The sequence below is a fragment of the Mus musculus genome, chromosome 12 (genome assembly GCF_000001635.26).
Source record: "Mus musculus strain C57BL/6J chromosome 12, GRCm38.p6 C57BL/6J".
In the NCBI taxonomy this organism is placed as follows: domain Eukaryota; kingdom Metazoa; phylum Chordata; class Mammalia; order Rodentia; family Muridae; genus Mus; species Mus musculus.
In genome coordinates, this window is record NC_000078.6 from 110,024,030 (window position 1) to 110,037,980 (window position 13,951).

General features: G+C 47.0%; 1 long non-coding RNA gene across 2 annotated transcripts; it reads left to right on the plus strand.

The window, feature by feature from the left end:
- Positions 1-655: 655 nt before the first annotated feature.
- On the plus strand, positions 656-12,595 carry Gm40574. 2 transcript variants are annotated; one of them, XR_001780692.1, is made up of 5 exons: positions 656-707; positions 7,426-7,539; positions 7,634-7,698; positions 8,769-8,960; positions 12,169-12,595. It is a non-coding gene; the product is annotated as a predicted gene, 40574 (long non-coding RNA). The 2 variants fall into 2 exon arrangements; XR_873001.2 differs by having other exon boundaries at positions 7,426-7,698.
- Positions 12,596-13,951: the final 1,356 nt, after the last annotated feature.

Genomic DNA, 13,951 nt, shown 5'->3' on the forward strand with positions numbered 1-13,951 from the left:
TTTCTTCTTCTTATAAAACAAATACTCTCCATGAAGGCAGACATTCTTCCCAGGGAGCAAAGGAAACTTCTGGCACTGGTGATTCTTGGTGACAGAGCAACTCCAGGCCACCCATGGGCCACTGTGGGCCACTTGACATGCCTCTAAAGGAACAACTGTCACCATGGGAATCAGGGATATACACAGGATGCCTTCCTTAAGGAGGGAGAGGCATAGATGCTTGTTAAGACCACAGGAATAATTGACAGCAGTTTCCAGATCTTTCTACTGGAGATCACGCGAGTACAGACACCCAGCAGGTCAGACAACATGGGGACCGTAGCCAACCACAAGCAGAATAAAACCCAACTCTCCACCAGACCTTGTTTTTTATTTACCTATGTGAATCCCGGGCTTCTGGTTGCACAACCAACCCCCATCAGTGTACAGTTGGAACACATCCCCTGATAGACCTGGCCCTGGTAAACACGTTTGCACTTTGTTCTCCCACCAATTACACCTCAGCTCTCCAGTGGAGCCACAAAGGAAGATAACCTTGACCACGCAGTTAATTTTTACCAAAGCCACTGCGGTAAACAAGGGAGTTAGCATAGTCACACACAGGCTTTTCCGTAGCGCAGCTATCCCACTATGTCTGTAGAACAACAAATAAAACATTTTCTTGGCGCCTCCGAGAAATGAATGGCTCAGTTTCTCCTGGCTGACTGGTAGGAGGGGGTACTAAATTACCTTGTGTTGATTAAAGACAAAGGGTCCGTCCCTGCCTCTAAGCAGAGAAAAGGATAAACTTTGAGATGGGTTCACAAAAGGAGGTGGCAGCATGAGGGGCTGAATAAGCAGGGCCTTCTGTCTCTGTCTCTGTGTCTGTCTGTCTGTCTGTCTCTGTCTGTCCCTGTCTCTATTTCTCTCTGTCCCCGTCTCTCTGTCTCTGTCCCTCTGTCACTGTCTTTCTGTCACTGTCTCTCTCTGTCTCTCTGTCTCTGTCTCTGTCTCTCTCTTTGCACACGCAAGTGCATGAATGCATAATGTATGTGCACATATGTGCAGAAGCCCTCTAGCCTTGGGCATCTTCCTTAGTTACCCTCTAGCTTGTTGTATGAAGCAGGGTCTCTCTCTCTCTATGGAACTCACATCCAGGCTGCTAAGTGAGCTCTAGGGACTGGCCCTGTGTCTCACCTCCAGCTTTGAATGACAAGCACGTGCCACCAGTGCCCATCCTCTCTACATGGGGATGGAACTCTGGCACTCCTACTTGCACTTTACTGATGGGGCCACCTTCCTAGCCCAGCTTTTCTACTGCAGGACCAGTTACAGATGCTGCACGATACAACATGAGGGAGCCAGGGCCACACTTCATCTGGGGCTGTCCTTGACGATGTCTTACATAGAAGCGGATAGTTTACCAAATTTCCCATCGGAACAAATGAACTTCGTCTTGCAGCTCTGGGAACGGGGTCAGAGGGATCCACACAGGTTTGCCTCTGGGGGTGGAGTAAGTGAGTGCCCAGGCTGCTGCTGGGTGAATGGTGTCAGGGACTCTGGGACAGTACACCCCATACACCAGGATCTGCACTCAGACCCATTTTAAAAAGTTAAGTGTGGTGGTGCATGCTGTACCCTGGGTGCTGGAGACAGGCACGGTGAAAACAAACATCGCAGGTCTCCGTAGTCAGCCAATCCAGTGACACAGGGAACCCCAAGTTTAGGGAGATTCTCTTCCTCAAAAATTAAAGTGGAGTGTCATAGAGGAAGGTACCTAGAGCTTACCTCAGGCTTCCACATGCACATACAGACACTTTATGTTCTCATGTGTATGCAACACACACACACACACACACGCACACACACACACAGGGAGTCCCATGATCTTTTGTTTGAGAAGAAAATCGTATCGTAACTCTGAAAATGGCTCCTATGTCCTCATCACCCTCTGCGTGTATTTTTTTTTCCTGCACTTTGGAGTCCTGGCTGTATGCTTTCCTTTGTCAGTATATGAACCCACCTCATTTTGTCACACTGCCATTGATAAACACACATTCACAACCACACACACACAACTGGACATAGGAGCTTCCCTACCCTAACTCCATAGCACAGAGAGCAGGCTGGAGCACATGATGAAAAGAAGGCCAGGCATGAGGGCCCAGTGGCTGACTTCTGAGTCCCCATCCTCCCTCTCAACAGATTTGCCATGTAGACAAAATCACTCAGTGCCCGGTGCACAATAGAGGCGGGTCCAGGGTCATCTCTAAGGTCCCTTCTCATTTTACATGCGATGATTCTATTAATATTGAGAATGGCTTTTACATGCTAAATGGAGTCCATGAAGGCTGACTATTTCCCGAGATTTAAAATGTCCCTCTGCTAATTGAAACTAATTCTCCAAACTGCACATTAAAAGCCCCGGGCTGATTTTTCTCTCTGATGGACCCTGACAAAGCGGCAATTGAGATTGAGAAGCCTGCCGGGAGCCTTCCCGCCCCCACCGCTTCTGCCCCAGAGAGCCTTCTAATTTATATTAATGCATCTTTGCTTTCTGGGGCAAGAGGGTGCCAACCATCCCCCAGCCTATGCCACTGAAATTGGATAATATGCTTTTTCCTCTTTCTCTACTGAGAGCTTGGTAGCCTAATGGCTTTGCTGAATACGGGTGCTGCTGCCCAGAACAGAACCTGGCCTCTTCGGGGAAAGGAGTGTTAGGTCCTACTGCTTTCCTGAGTGTGACACACAGCCTGGCAGGTCCAGGTCCCAGCGACTGGAGGGCAGGCTAGAACATGTTGGGATGTGGCGCCGTATGTAAAGTGCTTGCCATCCCAGCTTAAGAGCTGAGTTTGGATCCCCAGCACCCATGTAAACAAAAAAGCCAGATATGCTTGTAATACCAGCGCTGAGGCAGGGGAGTATGGAGGATGCCCAGGGCTCGGCAGCCAGCCAGTCCAGCCAGAAAGGCAAGCTCCAGGTTCAGTGAGGGACCCAGTCTCAAAAGACAAGGTGGACAGGGATTGAAGAGGACACTTAACATCAGCCTCTGACCTCTATACACATGCACACATATGTGCACATACACATACACACACACACACACACACACACACACACATCATCATCATCATCATCAGGTAATCAGAACGAAACCTGTGAGAGCCTGTCTTCCACTCTCCACAGCCTGCAGCCACTGAGGCATCTCATAACTCCCTGTCTCACCCAGCACCTTAAACACAAGGCAACTTGTGGAGTGGGAGGCATCTTCCTCAGCAAGATGTGTTTTTAAATTAGGCTAAAACGTATGTCACAGAGGGTTTACAATCACCACTGATTTCAGCAGGCTGTCAGTTTGCTCCGCCCACTCACGTTGTGCAACATCTGCATTGTCCCATTCCAGAATCCTGTCATCCCAAAAAGAAGCCATGCACCTGCGGAACGTTGACTGCCATCCCTCTGCACCCCGCCCCTGCATCAGTCTTGTGTTTTCCAGTCTCCTCCAGTGGACTACACTCCACAGAAACCTGTGTTTTGAAACGTTGTAGCCTTTATTCCACAGCTGTCTAAGTCAAATCCCAGGGGAGGAGCATCCTGACTCCCTGAGTCTTATCAGACAGCCAGGGGCCACAGGGGTAGCAAGGCCACTTTCCTGACATGCCTTCCTCTTAAAAGGAAAAAAATAATTACTCATGCCACACTGTGTTGTCTAGGCCATTCTTTCACAGGACTCTGAGAGACAAGAGAAGGACATGACATGAGCCCTTATTATGGCCACCACCCTGTGTGACAGGTGTTAATATCCTAAGAGAAAGAGACTATGGCAGATGAGGTTTCCATCTTGTCCTCACTCCCAGGACACTCTTGTCATTTCAGGAAATGTTAATTCCCCCCTCTAAAATTGGGGTTACTTTGCCCAGCTCCTTCTTGCATGTTTACACCTACAGAAAGAGGTAGGCATGAATAATTCATAGTGTTGTTAGCAGTGTGTTGTGAAACATTTTCATAAATGCTCCTGCACTAGGGCTTGCTTTTGCACTCAACAGTATGTTTTCCCGAGATGTAACTGTGCCCATACGAGTTCGTGTAGACGGAAGTTGTTTCCAATTTACTTTCCTATTACAAACAATGCTGCAATTACAAGCAATTCTCTCTGGATAATAGACGTGGAAGTGGCATCGCAGAGTCTCTGTGAACACGCATTTCCAATTCCAATTCTGCTTTGGATATGGACAAATTGCTTTCCAAAGTGGCTGAATTAATTCACACACACCCCCAACCAGCAGCGGGTGTGAACTGTAGCACCCCCCTGCGGGTGTGAACTGTACCTCCCCCCTTACCTTCGCTCTTGACGTCGTGGGCCTTTTCAATTTTTACCCATCAGATTGGTGTGAAATGTGCTTCTAGGAGCCATAAATGGTGTTTATTTGATTATTAGGGCGGCTGTGCACTCTTCTTATGTGCACGAATGATTTTAACTTTCCTCCATGAATTGCTTATTCTGCTACTAGCGAGGGGCAGCCTGCGGGGGGGCCAGGTGTGGCCTGAAAGTTGGGCTGTGTGAGACAGAAGTTTACAAAGGGTCATGATTCAAAAAAGAAATAAATAAAAATCACAGGCTGTGAGAGTCCTGTCAAGGGGGAGAGCAGAGAGGGCTCAAGGAAGCGGAGCTTCTTACCCAGAGATCTCATTTACCTGTCTCACGGCTGAGGGTCAAAAACCCCAACCCTGACAAACTTGAGGCAGACAGAGAGAACAGCTTAGACGCTCGCCCTAAACCAAAACCTCGGTGACCTTTGGCTTTCGAATTCCCAGTCCACCTCTCTGGCCCCTAAGCCTGAAAAGGTCACTTGTGAACCACCCCAGAGTCTCGTTTGCAAAAGGAAATTCTTTAAGATAAGACAAATACACAAACCAGCTCATACTTAATTTTTAAACTCCTTGTGATCTTTGAGCCTGGCTGTACGTGATATCCCCTGGACCATGTGCGCAGCCACTGCTGAGGGACTTTGACAGGACCCTCCACTTGACAAGTCTACTGCTTGTCCTCTTCTTAAGCCAGGGTTCATCAGAAGGGTGGACTAAGGCCGCCTGCCACCTTTACTGAGCAAACCCAAGCTGAATTCTTCTCTGCAGGTGTCAGGATCTTCCAATCCCACTGCAGGTCCACAAGAGAGAGCCCTGGAGCATCAGCCAGCAGTAGAGTGTTGTCTCCCATCGCCAGAGACACTACAGAGCCTGCCACGGGGACCCTGTGGCTTTAGCCAGACAGGGGTCTGCTGGCTCCTTCTCTGTGTGCTGACATAAACTCTGGACACTGACAATTTCTGTGAACTGGTTCCCTTTCTCATTAGCTACCTACCCCATTCCTGTTGTCCAGACATGCCAAGCTTCTACTGTCCCAATGCTGTGGCCTAATGTGTATTTCCCGTGTCAGGAAAGGAAACTTATCTACTGGTAAAACTCAGCTTCCTCCAGAGCATGTGATCACACAAGCAGGCGAGTGCATGTTCACGTGTGTACAACGTATGTGTGAGGAGATCATAGGAGCCACCCACCTGGTTGGTTGAGGCAGGACCTTTTACTGACACCTGGGGCTAGCTGATTAGGCTAGTGGTTGGATAGTGTCGATCCCCTGTCTCTAAGTGCTCAGGATTACAGGTGTGACACTGTGCCTGTTTTTTTCACGTGTCTTCAGGGACTGGACTCAGGTCTTCATGCTTACACGTCAAACATTTTACCAACTAATCTATTTTTCCAGCCTCTCAATTATTATTAAATTCTCTAAATAAAACAAATGTTGGGGCTGGAAAGATGGCTCAGTAGCTAAGAACACGTGCTGCTCTTACATCAGACCCAGGGTTGGATCCTTTGAACCTACATCTGTGGCTTACAACTGTCTGTGACTCCAGTCTCGGGCATTTTAACCTCCTTCTTCTGGTCTCCACCGTCAACTGCATGCATGTGGTTGCACATACATATAAGCAGGCACACAGACATACACATAAAATTTTAAATTTTAAAGTAAACAGATAAAAACTAGTGGTTGTGTTTGCCCTGTGCACTGAATGTTGGAGCATTTTGCTTCTGGGCCTGAGGGTGTCACTGGTTCTGAACTGGCTCTTTTAGGGAACCACTGGGCAATTGGGCAGAACACAGGAGGCCCAGCTGCCTGGCAGAGCCACTGTGGGGAGTAGACACGGAGAGGACCATGGGCTGTCACTGGGGAAGCAACTGAAGTTGGGAGGAGCTGAAGTAGCTGGTACTTACAGGACTGGGTACCAGGGAGGAAGGAGGGAGCTGCGGGCAGGCTCTGAGACCTGCACAGGACGCCCTGAGACACCCACAGGACACTTAACTGCATATGCACGAGGCAGACTCAGCTGGGCAGAAACCACAGGAGTGCTGCAAATTAAACAATTCCCAGAGCTCATTCAGGGCTAGGATAAATCTGAATTTAGTTCAGTCAGCACAGAGGGACCTCAAGGAACCCTGGGACTTTTAGAGTGTGATGAGTACAGGGTCAGGCTCAGCTAACATCAAGCAACAATGTCTCCTCCTTCTCCCTTCCTCCTTTCCTCTTCCTCCTACTTCTACTGGAGATGGGGGTCTCCTTATGTAGCCTGGACTGTCCTCAAACTCAGGACCCTACTGCCCCAGCCTCTTAAGTGCTAGAACTACAGATATGTGCCACCATGCCTAGCAGAAAGATATTTTAAAAATATCAAACTTAGCTGCCTGCTAAAATAAACTGCAGTATTTGGTTAAACAACAACAACAGCAGCAACTAAACCAGATGATAATCTAATCTGAGTAAGATCCAGCATCTATTGAAAAGGTGCCACACATTGAATGAGCAGGAAAAGATAACCTGTATCTTCTGTAGAAAAACCAATCAGATGAACGGAAACAGTTGCTCAGAACATCAGCCAGGACCAAGGGTGGGAGGCCATTGCTCTTCTCTTCAGAAGCCACCCAAACTGTGCTGCAGATGTAGCTCAGTGACAGTGCACTTGCCTGGCATGTTGGAGGCCCTGGGTTCAATCCTCAAAACTGGGGAAAAAATTAAATAGAAAATTTTAAAAAGATCAGAGAAACCATAAAAGCAACAAGACAGCAAACTAGAATCTTCAAACTGTTAAGAGAAAAAAATAATAAACCACCAGTGTGGATTTTTTTTTTATCCATTAAAGTTATCGTCCAAAAACCAAGTGAAAATCTTTTCTCAAGTAAAAAAGGAAAGAAAGAAAGAAAACCTTTGCCATCAATAAATAGACTTGCCTGGAAAGTTTCTTTTTAGAGAGAGGGAAACAATTAGGTTGGGAGATTCGAACCTATACACAGGAGGAGTGTTAGAGAAGATATATGAAATGATAGAATGCAGTGTTTCCATGCTTTTAAAAACTGCCTGAAACTTTGTGTTTGTTTTTATTTTATGTGTATGAGTGTTTGCCTGCTTCTATGTATGACAACCATGTTCATGCAGTACCAGAAGAGGCCAGAAGAGGGCAACGGATCCCCTGGAGCTGGAGTTACAGACACCTGGGAGCGGCTATGCAGGTGCCCGGAATGAAATCCAAGTCCTCTGCAAGAGCAGCCGATGTTCTTAACCACAGAGCCACCTCTCCCATCCCAAATATTTCCATTTTTTCAGTGATTTGACAAATAACAGTTGGTTCAACACAGCGGGAGCAATATCTCTAGTGATTAAATTGAGTGGTAAGTGGGGTAGATGGTGTCTGTGTGGCCGTGACAGCAGAAAGGAGCTGAGTGTGCTTTTACAAAGGACCAGCATGCTCCATGTAACAACACAGTATCATGGGAAAATGGAGCTAGTAGATTAGTACTATAAATGTGAACAAAGCGACAGTTAAAGGGTTTTATTTTTTTCCCCTGCTCTTCTGCTGCAAAGACAGAAAATATTTGTTTGTGTTTGTTTATTAATATATTTATTATTTGTGTGTGTGAGAGAGGGAGGAAGAAGAGATAGATAGATGGATAGATAGATAGATAGATAGATAAGACAAGACTAGCCAAAGAACAGCCTAAGGTGCCATCAGAATGCCACCCACCTCCTTTAAGACAAGATCTACTGTTGGCTCAAAGCTCATCGGTTAGGCTAGACTCTCTGGCCACAAGCCCCAGGGAGCCTCCAGTCTCTGCCTCCCCAGTGCTAAGATCTGAGGCACACCCCTAGCCCCTGCCCAGCAGTTTTATGTAGGTACTGGAGATAAAGCTCAGATCTTTGTGTTTGCAAGGCAAGATTTTGCAAGACTGAGCTATTTCTCTAGTATCTGATTTTTAAAAATTTTTATTAGTCTGTATTTATTTTCAAAGTAGCAGGTTTCGTTGTGGACGTTGTCATGTAGGATTAAGATGCATTATTCTCTCCTGTCCTGATCTCCAGCTCCCAGTAGTCCCTTCTTCCCAGAGCACCTTTGATCTCTAGTTCATTTATATGTACTTGTCTAGATTCTCATAGAGACAGAGGACCAACACCAGAAATGTAATAGGAACACTGCTGTGTCATTTGGGCACAAATGAAGGGACAGACTTTAAACAATGTTATGCTTTGCTATGCTGTACGGCACATCCAAATAACCTAGATGAAAATGGCCTTCCTTAAAATCAGGTGTAACAGAACTCACACTGGAAGTCAGCCATCTCAGCAGGCATGCTTCCGTTAAAGAAGTCTAAAAGCAAAATAAAAGACCTGGTCCAGAAAGTTCACTGATAAGTTCCTCCAAGGAAAGGATGACATGAAACTAATGTGCTACAATCTCTCTCAGATCCCCGAGCAATGGGGGTGCTCCCTAATGCATGCTACAAGGCCAGAATTCTGCTAGAAACCAAACAGATAGAAGAAAGGAAAACCATCAAGCCATGGAAATAAAATCCAGCCATGTACAGTTATCTACCATGAGCAACTCGGATTCATCCCAAGAGTACAAGGATGGCTCAGTATCTGAAGATGAATCCAGGTAATCTAACACATCAAAAGACCAAAGAAGGCAGTCAGCACAACCATAGTAAATGGAAAGCTAATGCATGCTTATAAGAGAAAACGTGATCTTTGTCTTTCTGAGTCTGGGTTACCTCAACCATATATATATATATATATTTTCCCATCCTGTAGGCTGACAGTTCGCTCAAATGATTGTGCCATCAATTGCTGTATGGAAACCTTGTGGCTTCCTGAAGCCCCACTTATTAACTATTGGTCTTAATGCCTGCACTATACATAGTCTTTTTCTGTGCCAATGGGTTCTCCCTTAAACACACAGCTTGTACACGTAGCATTGTGCATGGCCACACCCCACAGTGCTGACTAAATGCCGCTTACACACATTGGCTCTGATTCCAGTGTTACACGTGTCGAGTCACACTGCTTTCACTATTCGTATGATATTCTCCTCTTGTAGAAACACAAGGGTTGATCATGGAAAATAAACACCCAGAATCAACTCAAAATCCAGTGCACAGTACACAAATCTGAGGTTGCCCTGGAGGTGGCCCCCCGTGTTGCACGCTGTGACTTCACTGTAGGCTTGTTCTGAACACACACCAGATGCATCTTGCACAGGACACATTGTCACCCACCCCACACACACCACACACACACACACACACACACACACACACACACACACACGCCAGCCAAAGTCATGTCAAAGAATTCCGCTCAGACTCTAAACCAGTGGTTCTCGACCTATGGCTCCTGATCCCGTTGGGGGTGTGTATCAAATGACCCTTTCACAGGGGTCACCTAAGGCTGTAGGAAAACAGATATTTACATTATGATTCCTAACAGTAGCCAAATAACAGTTATGAAGTAGCACTGAAAATGATTTTTTAGTTGGGGCACACCACAACACGAGGAACTGTATTAAAGGGGTCACAGCACTAAGAAATTGAGACCACTGCTTGAGGATATTTGAATGGGCCATAAGATCTTCGCTGCACACAGAGAGGTTCTTGTTATTTGAGGAACACAATGTTTCAGTGACAGAAAATGCAGACTTCCCAGTATTTTACTACCTTCATTCCTCGGAGTGACTCAAATTAGACCGTCTTTGGGTTAGATTGGGTTAGAATGTTTGATTTTTAAAATTACTGTTTGAGTTGCAGAGATGAGTTTCATTTAAAAAAAAATTAAAATAGCTAAATGAATTCTGGCTTGGGATTAAGATGACATCTCCAGCAGGGTCTGATACAGTCCTAAACACACATCTGCCATTTTATACCACATGTTTGTGCAAAGCAGAATTCTTACCGCTGAAGACCATAAAAGGGAAACATCAGCCACCTCTGAAAAAAACCCTGCCTGTGCCATGCTCTGCAGCACCAAAGCTTCAGCTGCCTCAGAACACCAGTCCCTCCTCCCTCGTCCCTCCTCCCTCACCCTCCTCCCTCACACTGCCTCCCTCATCCCTCCTTCCTCACCCTCCTCCATGACAGATCTCAGGGCTGAGATACTTCTGTCCCTGCTCTCCACCACTCCCATGCGCCCACCCCCCTCCCCCCCCCCCACCGTCCCCAACTGCACAGGGATTTCCATATCCCAGTGACACGCCACAGGGCCGAGGACATTCTTCGGTGACACTGCCACAGGCTGTTAGGAGCTGGACTTGGTGCTTCCTTTGGCAGTCACCAGTCTCCTTTCTTCTCCCTGATCATTCAGTGGCAGCAAAGGCGAGTCTTGCTTCCAGCTGCAGAGTGTGGGCTCTCTTTGTCCTTCATACACCTACCCAAGTTGTGGGAAACAGGGGACATTCTCACATAGCAAAGGGTGTTAACCGGAAGTTCTTCCCCACATGGCTACACAGACATGAAGGTTGCCTAAACTTGTACCATGTATTCTGTGTGACTACATATGTGTACATGCGCCTCCCTGTGGGGGCCATGCACCCTGTGTGTGGCTCCTTCTCTGCATCCCACATCCTTGGGTGCACCTGTGTCTTAAGTCTGCTGGGATGACCACGCTGGGCCTTGTCTCTACTTCCTCCATTAGCTTAAAAAAAAAAAGACAGTAGCCTCATTTTAAAAATGAGTTAAAAACAGATAAACATACGGCAAAGAGGCCGGGTAAAGCATATGTTCTACCCCAGTGAGAGTCCACAGCCTCACAGCTGTGCAGTGTGGGGTGCATTGGGTTCAGTGTAGGGTTGCTGGTTGAGGCGTGCCATGGTTTAGCAGTGAAGAAATGAATAACTCCCTAACAGTTCAGCATATGCTTGTCCTATGCGCCGTGGATCCTACTTACAGAAGAGCACATGCCCACAGCACTTAGACAAGTGTTCACATAGCCCTGCCGGGCCCAGCAAGTACCCGCTGCCAGGCGATTGGCTGTGGAGCAAAGTCCTATCAGAGCAGCGTGGGTGAGCAGCAGGAAACGGCCCTGCCAATCATCTGAGCAGGACACAAGCAGGCACAAAAGAGCACATGTGATTTCCCTCTCACACAAGACCCCTAGCCTGTGGCTGCTGTGGCTGTGGGTGGAGGGATTGACCTAGGGCACAGGAAAGAGTGTATAGGGACAAATGTGCCACCATAATTATAGTGGTAGACTACGCAGGTCACATTGGTTAAGCTTCCTCAAACTATATCAACTAAGTACATTTTTAAAAACCCAAACTTTAATGTATGCATCATAGGTGGTTTACTGGGAGAAAGTAACCTCGCGCCTAAAATGTAGAGATGATTATGTTTGCATGTGTATCTTTCACGTGGAATGTTCTAGAAGAGAGTCAAGTTGTGCAAGCAGTCAAAAGTACAGTTCCCTATTACAATAGTTTGGAATTCATCATACAGTTGATAAAAGGATCTGTCGGAAAAGAAATGGGGTAGGCTAGCCTGGCATCTGCACTCTCTGTAGGGGAGCATCACTGATGAGTTAGGCTTGAACATCCATGTTCCCACCTGGCCCTGTGACCTGCAGGATGTGTTGCCTCAGGCCAGTGTGTCCAGGCTGCCTCATACTTCCAAGCCTCAGAGGTGTCACGCTGTATTCTAACAGCACAGGCGAACTCAGAAACTGCCTTGACTCAACAGGAACAGAGCATGCTGACAGAGGTTAGAGAGCGGTGGGAGCTGGTCTCAGTCTGTGCGTGAAGACTACTGCAGGTTTTCTTCTGTTTGTGAATGCTGTGTAACAGTTTCTCTCTGAGATGGATACATTCTATCCTTTAGGGAAACCCTTTAAACAGGAAAGTAAAGAATCTAGAACACCCACAAGAAGTTCCTGAAACTGACCAGATTGTCTAGGCCCCTCCCTGTCAGAGTAAGAAATAAAACTGGAGGGTTCCTCGGTAAGGGAAGGAAGGTAAGCCGCAAAGAAGATGCTCAGACAAGACAAGCCACAAAGAAGACTCTGAGACCAGACCAGCTGCCTAGAAGACGCAGAAACCAGCCACGCTGCCTGGGAGAAGTTTAGAGCAACTTTGGCACCTGGACAGGACACTCTCCAACCTGCTGAGCTGCCTGCAGGCTGTGCAATGTGCTCCAGGTCCCCAGCTTTGTGAGCTGTCACCTGTACTGGGATAGGCTTTGGTGATGCAGCTGTCTTTGAGTCATTTTTACTCCTATAAGTGACCCCAGTAAAACTCGTTGCTTCACATTTTGGACTTCAGTGGTGTCCTTACTTTGGTCTGTCATTGGATCCCGATCGGGGCAAGTAGATAAGAATTGGGTTTTCCCAGGAATGTCTCCCCAGGAAAAGTTTGTCACACCACAAAGGATGATATGTTTTGCATACCTGAGGTATCTCAGTGGCTGTACCACCCTGTACTGACAGTTCTCTACTGCCAGGGACTACGAATTATTCTGCTGCTGCTACCTCCAGTTGTTTCTATGAGACTGTAGAGCCAGAATCACTGTTCTCGAAGGCAAGAAGAAAGAGCCAGAATGACACAAATGTGGCCCCCAAACAGAGAACTTCGTCCTCAAAACCATAAATTAATGACATTTGGTGTGAGACCTATGGGGGTAATATAGATCCTTGATTAGGTCACGGAGGTGGGACCCTCATGACAGGATTAGTGGCTTTATAAGATGGGGAAGAGAGCTGGTGAGATGGTTCAGACGCTAAAAGCACTTGCCACCAAGTCTGACGACCCAAGTTCAAACCCCCAGAATTCGTGTGAGCCTAGAATGAGAGAACCACCTCCACGAAGTTGTCCTATGACCTTTCCATGTGAACTGCGTGCGGCACGTGGGTGCCCCTCAAATACATGCATACCAGCATGCATATATGTACAAAATGATAATATATTAATTCAAAAGAAAAGAGGGGAAATCCAGCAGGGCAGCTTGCTAAATCTTGTCTGTTGACACCGTTGTCGCTGGCTTTACAACGCAGAACGGAGCCCTTCGCCATGAGCTCAATGAATCCTGTTCTTTGTAAATCGCCAAGCGTTTATGACAATAACAGAAAACAGACCAAGAAAAAGGACAGGGAACACAGCTGAGTGTCACCTCAGCTCTTGCTGCCTTGGAGTCCCAAACTGGGAGACACTGGATGCTAAGAAGAAAAGTAAACTCATTGATCCTTCAACAGCTGGCACTCTAGGAGGGCAGAGCCGGGCCTCTGGGTTCTTGGCCACTTGTGCACCTAACTGAACTCAGCATTTTTGCATGTCAGTTCCTCCTTGAGATTTTATTGAATAAATCAATAAACAGCAAAGATTAAATTAGACGTTGTCTATAAGCAAGTTCAACAATGCACATCAGAAATGTGCTTAGTGTTAGGGAATGGTGATATCTGCTCTCTCTCTCTCTCTCTCTCTCTCTCTCTCTCTCTCTCTCTCTCCCTCTACACTGATGTCACAGGGCCTTCCAGGTGGGACCTCTGTGTCACACAGTTCCAGCAGGAGCACCCACATTATAGTCTCAAAGAAGTGGGGCACCAGGGGCCAGGCAGTTAACTACCTACTCAACAGGACTCACTGCTCTGTCTAGCCTTCTGCTCCTTTCA